Raw genomic sequence first — 7472 nt, forward strand, 5'->3', positions numbered from 1 at the left:
GACCACAACTTACCCCAAAATTTATGTTGCTAAGCGAGACAATTGTTAAGTGAGTTTTGCCCCGTTTTTCACAACTTTTCTTGCCACGGTTGCTAAGTGAATCATTGCAGTTCTTAAGTTAGTAGCACGGTCGTTAAGCGAATCTGGCTTCCCCATTGACTTTGCTCATCAGGAGGTCGCAAAAGGGGAACACGTGACCCCCAGGGACACCGCGACCGTCATAAATATGAGTCAGATGCCAAGCGTTTGAATTTTGACCTTGCTAAGTGTGATAAATGGTCCTATCTAACAAAATAAAATTCAATGTAGAGAACAGTAAAGTCTTACACTTAGGCAAGGAAAACCCAAAGGACACATGTAGACTGGATGAAACCAGGCTCAGTAGCAGGAACTGGGAGAGGGATCTTGGACTCTTAGTGGACAACCAGCTAAATAGGAGCCGGCCGTGTGCAGCAGCAGCCAAAAAAGCCAATGCAATCCTAAATTGCAATGACAGAGGGAGACAATTGAGATCAAGGGAGGTACTAATACCACTCTGTAAAGACTTAGTAAGGCCACACCTAGAGTCCTGCATCCAGTTTTGGTCACCACACTATAAAAAAGATGTTGAGACTCTAGAAAAAATGCAAAGAAGAGCAACCAGGACGATTAGTGGATTGGAGGCTAGAACAAATGATGAACGGTTGCAGGAACTGGGCCTGGCTAGTCTAGGGAAGGGAAGGATCAGGGGAGACAGGAGAACAGTCTTTCAATATTTGAGGGGCTGCCACAGGGAGGAGGAAGAGGGTCAAGCTATTCTCCAAAGCACCCGAAGGCCAGACAAGGAACAATGGATGGAAACTGAACATAGAGAGATTCAACCTGGAAATAAGGAGAAACTTTCTGACAGAGAGAACAATCAACCCATGGAACAGAAGTTGCCTTTGGATGTTGTGGGAGCTTCATCCCTGGAGGCTTTCCAGAAGAGACCAGACTGCCATCTGTGAGAAATGGTGTAGGGTCTTCTGCTTGGGCGGCGGGGGGTTGGGGTTGGACTAGATGACCTACAAGGTCCCTTCTAACTCTGATTATCTGTTATCTGTTAAAGTCCCTTTTCTCAGGGCCGTTGTAACTTTGAACAGTCACTAAACGAACCTAAGTTGAAGACTGGGTTGTGCAAGCAGAACACACATGCCACTGTAGCACAATGCTCTCTTCCACGGTCAGGTGTGTTTCCAAGTGTTTTGCATTATAACCACCACTTAGGAGGATATTGGAGAGAGCAGCCAAGGAAATGGTCACAGAACTGAAATTAAGGTGGCTTAAGAAGCCTTCGCTCTTGTGAAACTCTTTATCTTCTTGGTGAAAGTGACACACACCCATGCTAAGCTGTGGTTTAGCAATAGCTTATTAGACGAAGGTATAAGCAATACGTTATAAATCCCAGCAGCTGACTTTGTTCGACACTCTGGAGCACGGTTTCTCAACCGTAGCCACTTTAACACGGGTGGACTTCAATTCCCAGAATTCCTCAGCCGGCCATGCTGGCTAGGGAATTCTGGGAGTTGAAGTCCACCCATCTTGAAGTTGTCAAGGATGAGAGAGAAAGAGACACACTGACTGAGGAATTCTGGGAGTTGAAGTCCTTCCATTATAATGTTATCAAGATTGAGAGACACCGACTAGAGTCATAATGGTGAACCTACGGCACGTGTGCCACAGGTGTCATGCAAAGCCGTTTGTGCTGGCATGCGAGCCACTGGCAAACTGATCTCACTGTGCATACGTGCGCCTCACAGGTGATTTTCGGCATGTTTGAGGCCTTTTTCGGGCCCCCAGAGGCTTGAGGAAAGCCTTTGCAAGCCGAAAAATAATCTCGTTTCATCACTTCCTATATTTCTGGAAATACTGGATGTGACAAAACGGGCCCATTTTTCGGCCTGCAAAGCCTGCAGAAGTCGTCCTCAAGCCTCTGGGAGGCCGACAAAGGCCTCAAACGGGCTGAAAATCATCTGGGAGGCTCACTGCAGCTAAGGGGGCAGGGGCAGGGGGGGATTGTGTGTGCAGGGGCATGGGGTGGTGCACACACTGCCTTCTGGGTGCTGGCATGCACATGTGCACAAGCGCACACACAATTTTTGGCACAGGAGCCCCCAAAGGTTAGTTACCACTGGACTAGAGAATTCTTGGAGTCTAAGTCCATTCAAAGTTGTAAAGGTTGAGAGACATTGACTAGGGAATTCTGGGTTCAAAGTCCATCGTAAAGTTGTCATGTTTTAGGGACATTGACAGAGGAATTCTGGGAGTCAAAGTCCATCCATTTTAAAGTTATCAAGGTTGAGAGACACTGACTAGGGAATTCTGGGATTTGAAGTCCATCTTAAAGTTGTCAAGTTTTAGAGACATAGACTGAGGAATTCTGGGAGTAGGAGTCCATCTTAAAGTTATGAAGGTTAAGAGACATGGGCTAGGAGGGAATTCTGGGAGTTGAATTCCATCTTTCTTAAAGTTGTCGAAGTTGAGAGAGAGACACTTATTGGGGGAATTCTGGGAGTCGGAGTCCACTCATCTTAAAGTTGTAAAGGTTAATGAGACACTGACTAGGGAATTCTGGGATTCAAAGTCCATCTTAAAGTTGTCAAGTTTTAGAGACACGGACTGAGGAATTCTGGGAGTTGAAGTCCACAAGTCTTAAAAGTTGCCAAGGTTGGAGACCCCTGGCCTAGAAGACATGGAGCTGCTTTTATCACTAGCCCTGCCTTGGCTCACGTCCAGATAAGTCAGTATCTGTCAGCAAGGACGTTTTGGAGTGGTCAGCACATCTGGCGGCTGGAGAGACCTTGTGAAAGGTGATAAATTGGGGCAGAGCAGGAAGCTGCTCAGCCTGCAAAGGAATTTGGTTCGATAAGAATTCCTGTCTCATTCTGTTTGCTTCCTAGTTCTCCTCTCCTCTTCTTTCTTTCCTCCCCTCCCTTCGTCTCATTTCCATTTTTCTTTCTCCTTCTCCCTCCTTCCTGTCCCTTCCTTCCTTTCTCTTCCCTCTCTCCCTTCTTCTCATTCCCATCTCCTTCCTTCCTTCTTTCCTTCCTTCTTTCCTTCCCCTCTCCTCCCTCCCTCCTTCTCACTTTTCTTCCTTCCTGCCACATCCATCTCTTTCCTTCTTGTCTCCTCCTTTTCTCTCCTCTTTCACCTTCCTTCCTTCCTCCACTTTCCTCTTCCCCTCCCCTCCCCTCTTCTATCTTCCTTCCTCCCTCCTTCCCTCTCACTTTCCTTCCTTCCTCTCATCCACCCATCTCTTTCCTTCTTCTCTCCTCCTCTCCTCTTCACTTCCTCCTTCCCTCCCTCCACTTTCCTTTTCCTCCTCCTCCCCTCTCCCTCCTCTCATTCCTTCTTCCTCCTTCCTCCCTTCTCCCCTCCCTCCCTTCTCCCCTCCCTCCCTCCCTTCCTTCCCTCTCACTTTCCTTCCTTCCTCTCATCCACCCATCTCTTTCCTTCTTCTCTCCTCCTCTCCTCTTCACTTCCTCCCTCCCTCCCTCCACTTTCCTCTTCCTCCTCCTCCTCCTCTCTCTCCTCTCTCATTCCTTCTTCCTCCTTCCTCCCTTCTTCCCTCCCTCCCTCCTTCCCTCTCACTTTCCTTCCTTCCTCTCACCCACCCATCTCTTTCCTTCTTCTCTCCTCCTCTCCTCTTCACTTCTTCCCTTCCTCCACTTTCTTCTTCCTCCTCCTCCCCTCTCCCTCCTCTCCTCCTTTCTTCCTCCTTCCTCCTTCCCTCCCTCCCTCCTTCCCTCTCACTTTCCTTCCTTCCTCTCATCCACCCATCTCTTTCCTTCTTCTCTCCTCCTCTCCTCTCCTCTCCCACCTTCCTTCCTCCGCTTTCCTCCTCCTCCTCCTCCCCTCCCCTCCTACCATATCTTCTTCCTCCTCCCTCCCCCTCCCTCCTCCCCTCCCTCTCCTTCCTTCACTCATTTCCTCTTCCTCCTCTCCTCACGCCTTCCCGAATGCCTCTGCTATCCCTTTGCACGCAAGAAATCCTTTTTGCACATCAAAAGGAATTCATCCGAATTGCTCACCCACACACGCAACGTGTTTGTCCACCCACAGGGCTGGCCACTCTGCTTCTAGCACACTCACTTTTCTACCAGGTTTCTGGAAGTTAATTCCGTACCCCCCACACGTTCCTTTAAGAGACCAGCCTGGTGAAAACTGGAATGATTTAGTGGCTTCACCACAAAAAAGATTTTGGCTTAATCTGAGGCTTTCAGGGAACCACCCAGAAATGGTGTTTTGCAGATTTGGGGGTAAGCTCATAATTGTATGGTCTACTATACAATTGCCGGTATTTGCTGAGACAGCTGCAAAAGTTATTTGCTGCTATTTCTTGCTTTAACAGAATAACAGAGTTGGAAGGGACCTTTTGAGATCTTCTAGTCCAACCCCTGCTCAAACAGGAGACCCGCTACCATTTCAAACAAATGGCTGTCCAGTCTCTTCTTAAAAACCTCCAATGATGGAGCACCCACAACTTCTAGTGGCAAGCTGTTCCACTGGTTAATTGTCCTAATTGTTAGGAAATTTCTCCTTAGTTCTAAGCTGCTTCTCTCCTGGATTAGTTTCCATCCGTTGCTTCTTGTCCTGCCTTCAGGGGCTTTGAAGAATATGTTGACATGGAAGACTGCTATCATGTCACTCCTGATCCTTCTTTTCAATAGACTAGATTTTCCCAATTCCTGCAACTGTTCTTCGTATGTTTTAGGCTCAAGTCACCTAATCATTTTTGTTGTTCTTCTCTGCACTGTTTCCAGAGTTCTGAAAATTGTTTGGATGTCTGTCTGCCTGTGTATCATCTATCTATCCATCCATCTCTCTATAATCCATCTATCTATCAATCATCTATCTATCATTTCTATCTCTCTATCATCTCTCTCTCTCTCTCTAACCCGTGTATCTACAGTATGTTTATTTTATTTTTTTATTTTATTTGGTTTGTCAATTGCTTACAAGATAATAGGTATAAGTAAAAACATAGCTATGAATACATGAAATGGGTACATATAAGAAAAATAAAAAGAAACAATAGGACAGGGATGGTGGGCACAATTGGTGCACTTATGCACGCCCCCTACAGACCACTTAGGAAAGGGGTGAGGTCAATAGTAGACAGTCTAAGGTTAAAGTTTTTGGGGTTTGGGGAAAAAAACCACAGAGTCAGGTAGAGGATTCCAGACATTGACCACTCTGTGGCTGAAGTCGTATTTCCTGCCATCAAGTTTGGTGCGGTTAACCTTGAGTTTGTATCTGTTGTGTGCTCTTGTGTTGTTAAGGTTGAAGCTGAAGTATTCATGGACAGGTAGGACATTGCAATGTGTGATTTTATATACCATACTTAGATCAGACCAAAGACGGCGTAGTTCTAGGTTTTCTAGGTCTAGAATTTCGAGTCTGGTGGCATAAAGTATTCTCCAACAAGTAGAGGAGTGGAGAACTCTTCTTGTGAAATATTTCGGGACTTTCTCAACTGTATTAGTATCAGATACGTAATGTGGGTTCCAGAATGATGAGCTGTATTTGAGTATTGGTCTCGCAAATGTTTTGTATGCTCTAGTTAGTAGTGTGATATTACCAGAGGAAAAGCTATGCGGGATTAGGTTAACAACTCTTAATGCCTTTTTGGCTATATAGTTACAGTGGGCTCTAGCATTCAGATCATTAGAGATGAGTATTCCAAGGTCCTTGACAGAGTTTGGATCATCAACAAGGTCTTGACTATTCAGCTTGTATTTTATTTTCTGATTTTTTTTGCCAATATGTAAGACAGAGCATTTATTTGTTGAGATTTAAAGTTGCCATTTGTTTGACCATTCTGATACATAGTCAAGGTCTTTTTGAAGGGTAGTAGTATTGGCTGTGGTGTTGAATAGCTTTACATCGTCAGCAAAGAGAACGCAGTTGCTCTTAATATGATCACAGAGGTCATTTATGTAGAGCATGAAGAGAGTTGGTTCTAGAACACTGCCTTGGGGGACACCACTATTGACAGGTACAGAATTTGATAGGATGCTCCCAATTTTGACCATTTGTTGTCTGTTTGACAGGAATGCTTCTATCCAGTTATGCAGGTGCCCAGAGATACCATAAGATTTTAGTTTTAGGAGTAGTTTGTCGTGTACCACTGAATCAAAGGCTTTACAGAAGTCTATTTAGATTGCATCTATTGCTTTGCCCTGATCGAGTTGTGTCGTCCATATGTTTTTGCAGTGTAAGAGTTGCAGATTACATGATAGTTTTTTCCTGAAACCAAATTGTTTATTGGAGAGTAGGTTGTTTATCTCTAAGTGGAGGGTGATGGATTGGTTAATAATTGATTCCATGACTTTACAGGTGACGCAGCATAAGGAGATTGGTCTGTAATTTTCAACTAGGCTGGGGTCTCCCTTTTTGAAGAGGGGGATGGCCGTGGCTTGTGACCATAGGTTAGGCAAGGAACTGGTCCTGAAAGATTTTTAAAAGATTATGCTTAGAGGTTCGGCTATGGCAGTGGATAGCTTTTTAAAGAAGTAGGCACATATTCCGTCCGGTCCAATAGATTGAGATGGTTTTAGATTGCACAGTGCTTTTTCAACAATGTCTTCTGTAAAATCAATATGTATTAGATCATTGTAGTTGTCTGTGGTTCGGCTAGGAAATACTGGGCATGATCCATTGCTGTTTACAAATACTGAGCCAAAGAATGTGTTAAAGAGGTAAAAAATATGGAACACTTCACAAATTTGCGTGTCATACTTGCGCAGGGGCCATGTTAATCTTCTCTGTGTCGTTCCAATTTTAGTATATGTGCTGCCGAAGCGAGCACATATTTATGTATCTATGTCTACCTGTCTGTCTATCTATCTATCTATCTATCTATCTATCTATCTATCTATCTATCTATCTATCTTCTATCTATCTATCTATCTATCTATCTTCTATCTATCATCTATCATATCTCTCTAATCTCTCTCTCATTCTCTCTCTCATTTCTAATCTCTATCTATCTATCATCTATTACCTATTTCTCTATCTCTGTCTCTCTCATCATCTATCATATTTCTATCTATCTCATCTATCTCTATCATCTCTAATCATCTATCTATCTATCTATCTATCTATATCTATTATCTATCTATCATCTATCATATATTCTCTCTCTCTCTATCATCTCTCTCTCTCTCTCTCTCTCTCTCTCTCTCTCTCTCTATATATATATATATATATATATATATATATATATCCCATCTATCTATCTATCTATCTATCTATCTATCTATCTACATATCTATCATTTCTCTATCTCTCTATCATCTCTGTCTAATCTATCCATGTATCTATCTATGTATCTATCTGTGTATCTATAGATGTATCTTTGTATATCTATCTATCTATCTATCTATCTATCTATCTATCTATCTATCTATCTATCTTCTATCTATCATCTCTCATATCTCTCTAATCTCTCT

The 7472-nt window shown here is 43.7% G+C and overlaps 1 non-coding gene across 1 annotated transcript; it reads right to left on the reverse strand.

The window, feature by feature from the left end:
• Positions 1–6722: 6722 nt before the first annotated feature.
• LOC113450498 (U6 spliceosomal RNA) lies at positions 6723–6829 on the reverse strand. The gene has a single exon (XR_003375950.1). It is a non-coding gene; the product is annotated as a U6 spliceosomal RNA (small nuclear RNA).
• Positions 6830–7472: the final 643 nt, after the last annotated feature.

The sequence above is a fragment of the Pseudonaja textilis genome, chromosome 4 (assembly GCF_049901715.1).
Source record: "Pseudonaja textilis isolate UNSWEBS1 chromosome 4, rPseTex1.2, whole genome shotgun sequence".
In the NCBI taxonomy this organism is placed as follows: Eukaryota; Metazoa; Chordata; class Lepidosauria; order Squamata; family Elapidae; genus Pseudonaja; species Pseudonaja textilis.